Raw genomic sequence first — 15491 nt, forward strand, 5'->3', positions numbered from 1 at the left:
CTGCTTTTATTACTGTCTGAGTGGAAGTAAGTGTTCAAGCTGCTGTTGGAACAATAAAGAGGAACTCTGTCATCCTAACTATCAAGTGGGTGCTTATTTCTGAAGGAAAAATTGCAGAAACCTGGAAAGGAGGCTTGCCGAGGTTTAATATATTGTCTACAGTAGTGGGGTTTTCTGAAACCAGATGCTCTGAGAGCCTCACCATTGCTACACATTGCAGGAGAGATGGTATTCTAGGGGTGATTCTGATCTCACCTCATCTTAAATCAGAGCTAGCTCCATTACTCAGTGGAGTTCCACAGGTGTAAATGGGGTCAGAGGTGGGGCCAGGTTGTATATTTCCTTCCAATGGGATGATGTTGACAGACTAAAAGCTAGCAAAATAAATGAAAATTTCAGAGATGATGCATCCCCAAGAATAAAATTGGAAGGGGAAAGGCAGAAATCACAAACTGGTTGTAATAACTGAAAGAAGTTTTGAGGAGGGATGTGTGGAAACATGTAAATGCAAATAAGCCTTTTGAGTTTTCAGTGGTACAGCTCCGAATCTGGGAGTCACAATGATCCTCCTGCATCTCCCTTCCCTCCACTCCATCCAAATGCAGCTGGGACAAAGTGGAGAATCAAAGACCTGGTCTTAAAATCCAGCCAAAAAAATGCGGAAGCCAGGAAATAAAGGAGTGTTTCAAAGATTCATGGGTGAATACATCCAAACCTTCTCACAGACAAGCTCTCTACTTCAAATCTATATTGAAAAATAGGTTGGTTAGCATTGCTGTACCCCAAAATCAAAGCTTTTAGGAATTAAAATAGGTGCCACAAGTACCCCTGGAAGCATATAAATGCAAACAATCCTTTTGAGCTTTCAGTGGGCGTGAGTTCACATGGCTTTATAGCAAAGCTGCTGCCAGAAGGCCACCCAGTAGCATCCACTTCCATGGGGTCACAACAGAATTATACAACAGTAGAGAAAATAAAAATTGTTGGTGACCCTGTAGTTTGTGATACCTTAGATTCTATGGATACGTTTGCATCCAGAAAGCAATCAAAGTCTAAATAGACCATTGCCCATCAGAATCCAGTCTCAGAAAAGAGCTGTATAAAGCAGTTTCCCAACTGGTGTGCTGTGGCACATTGGTGTCCCACCAGGCCCGAACAGGTGTGCTGCAGAATTTTTTTGAAAAACTACCGGGGGGGAAGCCACCTGCTGATTGGCCCTCTGCCTCACTGCCCTGATTCCTCCAGGGTCAGGGACACCAATCAGTCTCCCTCTCTCCCACCACTCCCGTCCTATGTGAGCGACCAGCCCCTCTTCTTCCTTCCTGCAGCCACTGGCCAGGGTGGGAAGAAGAGCCCCCAGAGCTTGAGATGTGCCGTGGCAGAGAAAAGGTTGGGAACCACTGGTATAAAGCTCCATTAGGGATACTGTTATTTATTCACTGACCACCCAAAAGTGTGCTAGGTGCCAGCCAGACACCTGAGAAAGATACTGTTCCTGCCCTGGAAAACTTGGTCTAAAGATTTAGACAAGAGGCAGTGGGAGAAAGCAACAAACAATAAGCTGGAAATAAGGAGAGGCAATGGACAAAGGTGATATTTAGACTGGAAGCTCTTTGGGACAAGAACTGTCTTTTTGTTCTGTGTTTGTACAGCACCGTGCACAATGGGCCTCTGACTGGGGCTCTGAGGCACTGCAGTAATACAGACACATAATACACCAATAAGGTCAAGCAGTATCCTCAGCACAAACTGTTATGTGCCCTCTTGGGGTTATTATAGATGTGCATAGACACAGGTGCTTTGTATATAAAATATGGATTATATTGATGAGTTTTAAAAATATTTTAAAAATTTAAATGTATTAATTAGTTGAAATAAACCTCTGGGGACTGGTTTCTTTGAGCCTGCAGCAATAGCTGCTCCTCAAGTACTGTAAATATAACATTTATGCTCTTCACTGCATTATGTTGTTAAAGACCGCCTTGTACACAGTTCTTTAATCAAAAACCAATTTTAGTTCAGATTTCTTTCTACAGTGACTGGATATGATCCTCACTTTGCTGGAGGACTGTAGCAAGAACTTTTTCCAACATGGGCTTATTTAAGGGTAGAGAGACTCTTCCACAAAGGAGGCCGGAAGAGCAATATATACTTAAGAATATAAGGATTGCCATACCAGATGGGCCCAAGGGTACGTCTAGACTGGAATCCTGTTCCGATAGTGTCCAGTTCCAAATTCTTCAGAAGAAAGTGTCAATCTCCCTGCAGAACCCCCCTCCCCCCATACACATCCAGTGGGCAATTATGCGGTAACATGCTTATGTGTTAATTTACTGCCTGGTTCTTATTAACTTTTAGACTCAAAACCATCAATTGCGCACATAGCTAGGCTATATAGCATGTTAATATTGCTGCTACCCCTGTCTTCCCTACCCTTTTCCCCTCCGTTTGCTCATTGTACTTTTGTTGCATCTTGTCATAAATTATACTGGTGCAATGACTATCTCCTACTATATATTTGTATAGCATTTGGCACAATAAGTGCCTGATCCTTCAACATAATAGAAGTCACAAATAATAGTAATAAATCTGTATAACTGTGGATGATATTTCTGCTATCTAAATAATGACAGGTTTCAGAGTAGCAGCCATGTTAGTCTGTATTCGCAAAAGGAAAAGGAGTACTTGTGGCACCTTAGAGACTAACCAATTTATTTGAGCATAAGCTTTCGTGAGCTACAGCTCACTTCATCGGATGCATAAAGTGGAAAATACAGTGAGGAGATTTATATACACACAGACCATGAAAAAAATGGGTGTTTATCATACACATTGTAAGGAGAGTGATCACTTAAATAATGTCCCTCTAAGCTCGTTGCCTCTGTATCTTGTAGCAGTGAGTCCAACGGGTTGATATGTTGTGTATAAAAGTATTTGTTTTCAGCAGTTTCATTTTCTTCGTACTTAAGTCACAGATAGGTAAATGTTAAATAGTTTTCAGTCATACATAGGGTGACCAGATATCCCGTTTTTAAAAGGGCAGTCCCGTTTTCTGGGACTTTTTCCTATATAGGCACCTATTACCCCCCATCCCCGTCCCGTTTTTTCACAGTTGCTATCTGTCACTATCACCCTAGTCGTACAACATATAGGAAGTCAATTTGAAGACACCAAATTGTTAAACAGGTGATCATGAAAGAGCTAGATAACAGTAACCATTCAGCAAGTTCCCAAACACATTGTCATTGCACAGATGTCAAGCATGTTAATAAAAAAACAACGCTCCCCCCCCCCCCCCCACACACACACACTTTTTTCTGTTACTAGCTGCCTGGTCTGGCTACTACCAGTTGCCATTTAGTTTAAAATTCCTTCTTGAATTAGGATCAATACAATACAAGCACTTAATTGTAAGCGCAAAATTGTGCTTAGGAAACTGGAGCCCAAAGTAGGATAAATTCTCCATAGAAAGAGAGTAGGTCATGATAGGATAGGCCACAGCAATGATAGAGAAAGGCTGTGCAAGGGTTAAGTATTTGAAATGTGTTGTGTGCTTTAAATTGAAACAGAGGACTGTTTAAGCCATAGAGGAGATACGCTGAGATGGCCTGTAAAATGCATAGGCCCTCATTCTGTAAACAATTCCAGGTGGGTGGACCCCTGCAGAGCCCCCTTTCCATGATCAGGGCCTAAATAAGAACAATAATGTATTCCAATCCATGGGAACTCCTCCTTGTCTAAAATCCAGCAGTTGGAGGTGCAGCTTCCTGAATTAATATACTGAAGGTAACTTTTGAACAATGACAGATCTTGTATAGTTAATAAACCAGAAAGAAAGCTACCATATATACTTGATCATAAGCCGGTTTGTTTATAAGCCAACCCCACCAAGACGGATACGTAAAAATGGAAAATTTTTATGACCCATTCAGAAGCCGACCCTATAATTCGGGGTCGGCAAACTTTGGCTCCGGGGCCATCAGGATAAGCCGCTGGCAGGCCAAGATGGTTTTGTTTACCTCGAGCGTCGGCAGGCACGGAGGTAAACCTAAGTAAACAAAGTGTCCTGGCGCACCAGCTGCTACCCTGATGGGCCGGGACAGCAACTTGTAGGGAAATTTGGGGGGGGGGAGAAGCTGGGGGTCAAGGGAGTAACCCCTATGACCACCCCCCACATGACCTCAGCCCTAGCTCTGGACCCCCATGCTCTCCCCATCCCATCCCTTCCCACCTTAGCTGGGGAGGGCCAGGAGAGGATGTCTCTGGCCTGGCAGGAGCTGCTCTGGCAGGCCGGGCAGTGCGGCCACAGCCTGCTCCGGCGGGCCGGGCCAGGCTGTGCGGCCACAGCCTGCATTGGTGGGCGGGGTCGCGTGGCGCGGCTGCAGCCTGCCAGCCCCGGAGCTGCAGCTGCTTCGGAGGCTGGGGGGAGAGCAGCATGGCCAGAAGCAGAGAGACTCTGGCCCTGCCTCTTCCCTTCTGGCCCCGCTGGCTGCGCTGCCTCTACTTGCCCCCTCTGTTGGGGGGAGGGGCTGCGTCTCCCCCTCTCTATATCCGTTCATAAGCTGGCCCCCTTCTCTGAGGCTTCCCTTTTTTACTAAAAAAATTCGGCTTATGAACGAGTATATACGGTACTTTTCCCACTGAATTGAACAGTTTCCAAAAAAAACAAACTGTAGCTGAGCAAAATGGAATTTTGGCCTAGTTTTGCATCACATTTTCCCCTGACTGATTTGAAGTGGATTATTGTAATCATACTAAATTATGTTATTTGTGAACAGAACAGCTCCTCGCTGCTCAATGTGGTCTCCAGCAATCTCCCTTGATTCAGCACCATGACTAAAACTCCCAGGCTAGACTTTCAGGCCACCAGTCACAGAACTAGTTCATTTTGTACCTGTTATATTTTGCACAACGGAGGCCAGTTGCAAATTGGCTCTGTTTTTTGTCTTGCTGGCTAGCTGCTATTGGGAAAGAACAGCAATGCCCTGCTAGCCAGCTCTAAGGGAGAGCACTCCATTGGCAGTAGTGCCAGTTTGTTGCCAACTGGCCTCTCATCTAAGTGACCCTGTCCAACTCCTCCCTCTTGTTTTTACTTACTCTCCTTCGTTTTATTAAGTCTAAACTCGAGAGGAGAAGCTTCTTGAGGCCGGGGCCTATCTGTCTGCTGTATGAGGCACCTAGCATGCCTTTGGGTACAGTACAGATACAACAACAACTATTAAAATGTCTCGGATCAGTCCTCAGAAGATTTGCTTAAGCTAGACGAGTGCGAGTTGTTCTCATGCAGCTGGGGGAGCAATGTGGAGACTGCAGCATGAGAAAATCTGCCACAAAACTCTTGTCCCCCCTGCGCGATTGCCACGCTTAGCCTATTCAGCATGGCTTTCAGGAAAAAAACTAAGAGGATTTATTTCCCCCTTCAGATTAAGTGATCTCCAATGATCTCACCCACAGCAAATCAGCAGAGGGCAGGCAGTGAGAGTAACTACATTTTCTGTAAAATGGGGGTAGCGGGGCACGTTCATTTGAAAATCATCAGCTAAATTAACAAAGGCATGAACATGCATTAGACTAAAGCTATTTGGCTTATTAAAGGCTCCTCTCACATCACTTCCTTCTGCATGTGTCTCTTTATGTATTTTCTTTGTTTTTTACTTCAGAGCCTTTTTCTTTGTCGTTTCCAAAAGTTAAAAACAAAGAGATTGTATTTTTTTAAGGGGGAACCCCCAGCTTCCAGCAGTAAGAAACAGTATTTGCAACAGACAGCCTAAGATGCTACGTATTAGGAAGATTAAATACTATACTGTGTAAAGTTTATATAACAGTATGTGATTATAACTGTGTTAACTAAAGAAAGTTAACTTAATGATGTTTTACTTTCTTAGAAAAACATCTACAGGAATCTTTGTTTGCTTGGGGTTATTTTACTTTACTGTGGAAAATATTTAGCTTCAATTAGTTTGACTCTCATTGTCAGTTACTTTGACTACCATTGACCTCACTGGGCTTTGGGATCAGGCCCTGACTGAGGGAACAACCTTTTTTCTTTTTTAAAAATTCTCTGTTAGAATAATTCTCATATCTAATGAACAACTGTAGAGAATGGACACAAAACTGAACAAGGAGGAAATACGATAGTAACAACTGCAGGTGATAGCAAATAAAGAAGCTATAGAATGTAAGCCATTTTCCAGGAGAAACGAGTAGATTTTTCTAGAAAATCAAGGTTTTTCGCCTAAGAGTTTGAACTCTTTCATGAATTATTCAGATAAATTATAAACCTTGGATTAGCACCGAGTGAGTGAGCTATAAACCCTTCTTGTTTCCCCATTTACAGCTACTTAGAATCCTAAGAAACACTTGTATTTGGATTTATTTGTACTGAGACTGGTAGCTGGGATTTTCAAATGTATTCCAGAGATGACTCAGTTCTGCTCCCATTAAAGTCAATGGGCATTTTTCCACTGAAATCAAACCAGAGTTGGGCCATCACTGAGTGCTTTGAAAATTGCATCCATAGGAGTCAATGGGGACTTTCCAATCCCTGCCCCAGTGCTACAACTGAAGTGAAATGAATGGGTCTATGTCTGGACAGAGGGGTCTGCCCATGCAGAGGGATCCTGCCCATTGCAGTACCTGGCCCCATGAGAGTGAGTGATGGATCCTGGACCATTCAGGAATTCTTCTATATCATTTCATCTCTGCGAACCCTCCTTTGGTAATATTTTTTTTAAAATAGCGTCATCCTTGTCAAACTCCAGCTTCTCCTTGTAGTTCAACACCAAACCAAGAAAAAAACCCTCTAAAATAATCTATTTGTAATTGATACTTTCTCTTTATTTTAGTAAAACAAGAGAGCTTTCCTACAAAAACAAGCTCTTTAGTTATTCAGGTGTGACTAGTACTTAATCACCATTTTACCTCTTCTGTGCAATAGTGCATTTATTTAAAAGCTCGTTTTTAGAATGTCTTCTTTTGCTGACATTTACTTTTGCATAGGAGTAACAATATTATAAAAGAGTCCAGGTGTAAAAATATTACACTTATAATAATGATTCACTGTCCATTAACCTTTAAATCCCATAAAGGCTATATTAAATGCTCAAAATTGAGTGGACTTGCTAAATTTAAACATTTATGAAGAATCATCTAATTTCATACTATTTTTTTCTATCAAGTGGTACAATGTAATATAAAACCAAACAAAGCTTATGTCCTAATCATTCCTCTCCTGGTGTTTTTTTATTTTTTTTTTTTTAAATAGTGCCCCCTTTTTAAAGTAACAGAACAAAGAATTTACAATCTGAGGATGTAAGAATTGGCCGATAAAGTGATTGCAATAAGAAAAATAGGTTATGGTACAACCGAAGATGGGTTATGTATATAGAGAGATTTTAAAATGTTCAATACTTTGTGAAGCTAAATCAACTTTATAGGGTTTCCCTCTCTTCATTTTCATAACTTCTTCCTTTTAGTATCTTCTCCTTTTCTGCAGTCTTGTAGCACATTTGGTCATTTTATATTCCTCTTTATGCAAACAGATGATGTTCTTTATTCCCCCCTCCCCTCCCCATATCTCAGAATGTTTCTGTACTCTGTGTGTTATCTCTAGCTTCAATCTATGCCTGTTTGCTGGGTTTGGGGGTTTTTGTCCTGCTGCACTGTAAGTGGTTTGAGTGTTGGTTTCTCCTCTTCTGTGTTTATCAGCCTTCACGAATGAGATTCCTGTGTTGGCCCTTTTCTCTTTGGCTTCTCATTGCCGTCTGTTTTTGCTCTGTGTGTGTTTTGTTTCTTCCTCTTTCCCCCATAGTTTGAGAGTTTTTTGTATTATTTTCTGATATTTTTATTTTATTGAAATGTGGATTTTCCCTCCCTGTATTAGATTGTTAATATGAAAAATGTTGGCATTTTTTATCAAATGAGAAAAATTAAAAACAAAATAGGAACATTTCAAGAATTTAAATTCCAGTCTTCTTTCTACCACAAGAAACCAAGAATTCCTTTTCTTTAAGACAATCACAGATTTTATCACCATGACTGGTTTCCATTAACTTTTTAACTAGAAAGACATTTAGTACACTTGAAAGCTGTCTCTTATGTGATGACAGAATTGCCTGTTTTAGTATTTTTACTGGTTAGCTTCAAAAGCCCAAGTCTATCACTGTCTACAGCCAATATCCAGTCCTTACTGATCCTCTGGCAGCCCATGCGACTTCATCTTCCAAGCTAAGCTATTATGAAAATGTTTTATTATTTATTTTGTTTTATTAAAAAACAGTTTTAAAATGTGAAAAAAATTGATCCAGCAAGACTTCCTCATCTGGGTACATCTCATTCAATCAATTCCCTACCACTGCAGGGGCCTCAGGCACTGGTGTACTTCAGTCCTTCCTGTTCGTTGCTTGACACACAGTAGTTTAGTCTCCTGAGGTCCGTAATGCTTTGGTCTAATTCTAGTGGTTGGGCTTGGTGTGGAGGTGGCTGGGTGATGTTTAGAGGCCTGTGATATGCAGGAGGTCAGACTACATAATCTGGTGGTCCCCGCTGGCCTTAAACTCTATGATGTATGAGACAGGAACACAGCAAAAAATTGTAACGGTGAGATGGAAAGTTTGATTTGCAGTACAAGGCCTTGATTACACTAGAAAGTTGCATTGCTTTATACATATTGGAATAGTTAAAGTGGTGCAACTGCCCCTAGTGTGGTCATAGTTATACCAGTATTAACAATGCTTTATCCTGGGATAGCTTCTTCCCATATGAGAAGGGGAAGAAATTATGCTGGTAGAAGGCACCTTTAGGCTGGTACAAATGCATCCACTAGGGTTGACATGGGAATTACTATTTCAGTAACAAATCATACCCTTATCCAATTTAGTTATAGAGGTACAAAAACTGTGCAGACCAGTGAAAATGCCATGCTGGGATACAGAGGTAATGAGCATGCTGCTATTTCTGAGAGTTAGGGCCTGCTCTTGCTCCCATTGAAACCAGGGAGAGTTCTGCCATTATCTTCAGTGGGTGGAATAGGGCCTTCTGGACCACTTTGTCAAAGAAAGTGCTGTACCCATTTAGGCACCTGAATGAGGTGGTCAGATTTTCAAAAGTGCTCAGTATGCAGCAGCTCCCACTGGCACTTCATTTTGAGTGACAAAATGGGAGCGGTGCTCTATTGAAAATATGGCTACCTGTCTTTGGAAGAGACTTTTAGGTACATAACATGCTACCTTAGCTGTTCTCACATCTGTTTCAATCTCTGATAACTTAGATTCTACATAGAAAGAGCTTCCTTAAAGCTTCTTTTATTTACTTAATCTTCACACCGTAGAGTAGATGCTTCCTACATCGATGGAAGGGATTTTTTCCATTGATGTAGGTAATTCACCTCCCTGGGGGGTGGTACCTAGGTTGATGGAAGAATTCCTCCATTGACCTAGCTGCCTGTATAGTGGGGGTAGATCAGCTTTAATTATGGACCTCAAGACTGTCAATTTTTCATACCCCCTAAGCAATGTTGCTAGATTGATCTAAATTTTAAGTGTATACTCAATCTTCTTCAACACGTTCTTTCCCATTCTTATTTTCCATTCTTGCTCTGGTAGGATTGTACAGATATGGTATGGTAACATACATGAGGCTTAATATCACCTGTTTGCCATCAGCTGACTGGTGCTAAAGAGGGATGAATTTGGAGTGGACACAGGATCACTCCCCCTGAGCCCTATTCTTTAAATGGATTTCTGTGCTCTGTGAAAGAAACCAGACTGTTAGGCCTCTTTTTATCCACAGAACATCTACAGTCTGAGCAGTGGCAATGAAAGTCTCATAGTACCCTACCCATTCTGCCCTGCCAAGGTACTTCAACCTTATCTTGGAAGGATCACATATAGAGGTCACATAGAGTAGTTCACCCTCTATGGCTCATTCAGTCCATGGTTTTTCTGCTGAGACTGTCAGTAAGGAGGTCAACTGGTGTCAGTTCTAGCATTGGTGATCTATGGCATATGTGCCTCCTAGGAGCTCAGCTGAGACCACCCCAATTCTCCTCAGATAGGTCACCAAACAGCTGTCAGATAACTTTAGGTTACTAGCAGGCTAGGTTAGATTGGAACAGGTAGCCTAGAGGGAAAGGGGTCTTCTCATTATACATTTCCTAATTGTACAGTTTTTTTCTAAGTTATTTGGAAGAGAACTATCGCCACAAAAGTGTCCATTATAATTCTTCTCCACCTCTGTCCCTGTCCCCCAGTAGTTGTACTTCTGACAGACTGCTCTTACAAAATCCAATATAATGAGTTTCAGAAATCAAGACTTGAGTTCACAGATGCATGGATCACCATGGCCAAGTCTGTGCCCGATTTGGAAAGCACACAATTACTCATCAGTCACAGGGAGAAGTGGGTAACTTTTTTCTGAAACATTTTTTTAAAAAAGTAATGTTTCAGATCTCCCCCTCCTGTAGAAATAGTTACAGAAGGGGGCTGAGGAGAGGAAAACTCTGCAAGGATCCTCTCCATTTCCTCCAATTCTTCAATTGATAGGATAGGGGTGTCACAGATCCTCGTGAGCAGCACTTCCTCTGGGCCACCCACTAGGATTGCAGGGAGGGGAATCCAAGCCTCTGCTGCTCTGGATCCCCAGGTGTTTCAAGATTCTGGAGCCTCAGCAGGCTGTAGCACTGGTTCCTCCATTGGCCTCTCTGGCACATTTTCTGAGCACTGACTCTGGGTCTGCTACCCCGTCTCAGAAACGGAGCTCCTCATCTCCAGGACCAGTGCTGACCCCTGCGATACCCCACTTACGAAGCTTCTGGTGGCAGTTTAACTCTCTCAGGGGCATGCAGTAGTTGAACGCATGTAACATACATTCACACACTTTGCATAGAGTCTAACACATTTATACTCTCTTAGTTAGTGATACAAAGCACAAGAGAGTTCAGATCATACAAAACAATAAACATTCTAACTGGAATGACCTTCACTAGCTCACCCATCCCTTTTGAGTCCATGGGGTAACATCTGGGTCCGGGGTGGTAGTCCAGGAGTCCCCTGCTTCATGAGTAAGGCTACAATTTTAGCACAGAATTTTTTTAGTAAATTTCACAGCAGAGGTGTGGGGGAAAAGCAATAAGTTAGGGAAAGGTCACAAAATAATGCAATTTTCTCTATATCAACATACACAAAAGTATAGTCGGGGTGCTGAAAGGTGAGGCCTGGGGAGGAGAGAGGTTAGAGAGCGAGCCTCTACCCCCACACTCACTCCACAACAGTGGATCCTGTCCTGCGGGGCTGGGCCCAGCTCCCTGCTCTGGTGTTGTGGCCTGCTGCATGGGATTGCAGCATCCCTCAGGTTTGGCCCACCCACTCTTCCACAGAGGAGCCAGGGAGGGGTTAACAAAGGCCTGTGGACACAATAGGCCCCTTCTCACTACACCTGTACTAGTTGTGAGGCGTGCAGAGAGAACTTAAAAGGAAGAGACTCAGCTCAGTTAGGGGCTAACCAGGAAGGAAAGCAGGACTCTGCATCTTCCTCAACAAGATAGGCCTGGTTCCAGCCAAAAGCCTGGGACAGCTTGCTACCTGGGCAAGCCTCCCAGTGGATGGGATGGTGCAGCCCAGGAAGATTAACAAAAAGGATTGGCTGCACAGAGACAAGCCCTGAATAGGAGGCAGTGTCCTGGCGACAAATCCTTTTATTTTAGATTTTAATATCTTGGATTGGAGAGGGGACGGGGGGGGGGGGGGGGGGGGCAGGGGACACTTGTGTGTGCTATAGCCAGAGGGCTAAGGCACTACATCACCCAACCATCTGGGATCTGCAGCTGGGTGAGTCATGCCCTGATGAGCCCCAAGAGAGTGCTGCCTAGGCAACCCGATTCCAGAAGCCAAAAGGCTGCACATTCAAAATGGAGTTGGTAGCATGACACATAGGGGTCATAATCTCACACCAAATTCATAAATTGTACAGACCTATTTTCAAATCGTCACTGAGGGTGAAGGTGGCTTTCTTCCCTACCCCCTTCTCTAAAAGAAGCAAATACATGGAGCTCTCCATGGAGCCACACACTCAGCTGGAGAAACATATCTCAGTAGTGATTTCAGGGCCCCCTGGCAGGCAACATAGCTACATTAAAGCCATGTTGTTAGGATTTCCTCATCCAGTGTTTTCCCTTGTAACCCTGTTTGAAGAGGCATTCCCAAGCACAGCAGGATTCTGATAAAACATAAATACAGCCCAGTCTGTCCTGCCTGACACCAGGTTTGCTATTGGGTGTCAGGGATGATGCATGTCCTTGCAGCACTCAAATGCACAGATCCCTGGTCCTACAGAGTGACCTCAGCAGACTGGAAATGGTGGTGTCATAATAGTAGTGACCTTCCCTCCTCATACTGTGGCACAAGGGCAAGATCTCTGAGTCCAGAGTACACTCCATACACAGATTTAGAGGGAACAATTGGGCCCAATATTATCTAACTTTTCCCTGTTCTCTATTAGCTAGCATTTAATCCCATGCATTTACTTGCATGCAGATACAACTGTTGCTAATTTCATCCTTAGATTATTTTTCGAGAAAACCTCCTATAGTTATTTATTAGAAACAGAGAATCCATGATATATTCAAAGCAGTGAAAACTTAATCCTGGATAAATTTTATTCCCAGAGGAAAGTCATCATGACTGATACATTCTTTCAATTAAAAACACCCATTTAGTTTATTTTTAACATTCCTTTCATTATGTTATGAGCTCTTTAAGGATAATGAAATAATTGCTTGTCTCTTTGATCTTTGTTTTGAAAGGAAACTTTAATAGTGTTATTTCTAGAGCAGGCTTATGGTATAAAACAATTAAAGAAAAAAACACAAAAATAAAACATATTGAAATACACGTTCCAATAATTAGGCCTCTTATTCCAGTTAGCTGCAGGGTTCTGTGGAGAGAAGTTCAAGCTAATGTTTGTTACAGATGAATTAAAATTATTTATTGTTTGCATTGCGGTAGCACGCAAAGGCCCTGTGAACAGATGCCTTTCCCACTCTGCTCTGAAACACAGCATACACATTATGTAGAATCCAAAATCACCCTCTTCTTCGGTTTTAATTTAACACTGAAATTAACAATAAAGTAAGAAAAGGTCATCTGAAACTTTCTCCCCAGGACTAACTGTTTCTAGAGTTCCTCTCACAGGACTGCTCTGCCCACACCCTAGATCTTCTCTTCCTAAAGAATTCTGACACCTTCTTTGTACCCAGCTGGAAAACAAGCCATCAGCCTCACTGAGTAAACAGAACTCACTTGCTCCATTCCCAGCAGGATCAGCCCTGAGAACAAAGTAGCTATTTCCTTATTAGCATATACAAGCAAATATTTCAGCTTTCCTGGAACAGATTCTTCCCCTCAGCAAATATCTGCATGGATTCCTGGCTGCTGGTGTTTATGTCCCATTTTTTAAAAGGTATCTGTTCACATACTAACCAATACCCTGGCTTTAGGGCATATGTGGACATTTGCAATGTTCTGCAGACTGCTACTCTTTGTTAATATCATAGAAGTGCCTCCTCAGGACACCTTGCCTATTTTAAATAGATATAGGCTAGATCTTCAATTAGTATAACTCCATGGACTGCCATGGAGCTGATTCATGCCTGCTGAGGATCTGACCCTATATTTGTACCCATACGTAGGGGGAAAAAGCAGATATATATTTCCTAGGCATTTTTAGCTGCTAAAAATGTTCAGGAATAACACACGTACCAATTGAGTTAATTTAATGAATGTTACAGGAAAGTATTGCCTATGGTCTGGGATATGATTCACCACACTGTACACAGGAAATCTCCTTGGAAAATGCTATATCGAGGAAAATTCCACCTCTTTTTATTACACAGTTTGTTTGTTTTCCAGGTGATTACTTGACATATCATCCGCCAGTGCAACCAAGTTTCCAGAGGGGAATGACAGAACTGCATCAAGACTGAAAGAAGAAGTTATAGATACTGAAAGTCATGTAAACCAGAAATACCACTCTGTTTGAGACGTTGGATAGATGTGTATGGTAGACAGTAAGTGCAGAGAAGGTAAGACCTGCCATATTTAGCACAGGTTACTGAGCTGCATGGATTTTTAGCAGAAGTCCTTGTGTAGATGAATATGTGATTAGCCTCTCTAAAGTCAATCACCTTTTGATGACTGTAATGGTCCTTTTCTTGCTGTCTGATATGCTGCCATGGCAGATTGGATGTAAAGATGTACTTTATGAATTGTAACTTTTCCAAACTTTATTCAGCCGGGGAACAGAGAGAACCCCTAAGGTGAAGTGTTCATTAACATGCTAACAGAAGCTGTTCCAAAGAGGATATATGCTCAGACTTGCAATGGGAGGTGGGGGTGCTTTAAAAGGCTCCAAGGTGTTAAAAGTAAAATGTCTGGTCTTCTTAACTAGTATTTCACAAGATGTGCATACATGGCTCTCGCTGGTTAGACAGGTTCAAAGACTTTATTATCATATGGGAAGAAGAGCTTTGGTAAAGCGTAGATATACACCCGTGCAAGATAGAAGATGGAAATGAAAAGACAGAGATACTCAACCTATACATATTTGGCATGACCTTGAAATACAATTGTCTTTGTGTATTCATGTCTGGACTACAGGATGAGGCAATACATGAACACTTCAGACTGGGAAGGCAGCATGGCCTAGTGGGTAAGAGCACTAGACTAGGACTCAGGACACCTGTGTTCTATTCCGAGCTCTACTGCTGGCTCGCTGGGTAACCTCGGGCAAACAACTCTGCAATTTTCCCCACATATAAAATGAGGATAATCATACTTACCTCATTGGTAAAGTGCCTTGAGATCTACCGATGAAAATCCCTATTCAAGAGCTATGTATTTTTTATTGTAAGAAACCTGGGGTAGGGAAGTTTTGTCCCCTTGCTGGAACATTGCAAGTATCTTTCTAGGACACTGAAAGACAGATAGGCTGGCAGCAGGTGGCTGAGACAAAGGACATTTTAAGATACAATGTTTTCACCTTTTTGGTTTGTTTTCTCAGTAACTTGGCTTAGATCCCAGCTAGTTAAGGTTTAAGTTGGATTTAGTCTAGTTGTGCTTACATTCAGCTTAAAGTTTAGTGATTTTTCACGTTATTTCAACCCTATACCCTTTGCTTTTATTTAAGACCCCTAAAATTACTCGGACACACTGTTAGCTTGGCCAGAACCACCGCTGGACAAATAACTTGTCTTCTGATTTTAAGGGATGTGGAAGCAGAGGTAAGGTAACAGATTTGAGCTCTCTGTCTGCAGCAAGGGAGTTATGACAGCTCTTCTGAAATGGCCTTCTGATGGAGATTGCATAGGCCAATGCGGGCATAAGGAAAGCTGAGCATATGATGGGTGCTTGTCTTGGTAACAATTTAGTTTTCATTCAGTGGGATCCCAAAGTGCTTTAAAAGTATATGGGGAAGATCCTCAGTTGGTGTAAATTGTT

The 15491-nt window shown here is 42.2% G+C and overlaps 1 protein-coding gene across 1 annotated transcript in view; it reads left to right on the forward strand.

The window, feature by feature from the left end:
- The window catches only part of PDZD8 (PDZ domain containing 8), a 255486-nt gene that overhangs the window by 57806 nt on the left and 182189 nt on the right, over positions 1-15491 (forward strand). The window contains exon 2 of the mRNA XM_084633971.1: positions 13905-14077. The gene's annotated coding sequence lies outside the window, so the exon portion shown is untranslated. The remainder of the gene's footprint in view (positions 1-13904; positions 14078-15491) is intronic.

The sequence above is a fragment of the Lepidochelys olivacea genome (genome assembly GCF_965140295.1).
Source record: "Lepidochelys olivacea isolate rLepOli2 genome assembly, chromosome: 7".
Taxonomy (NCBI): domain Eukaryota; kingdom Metazoa; phylum Chordata; order Testudines; family Cheloniidae; genus Lepidochelys; species Lepidochelys olivacea.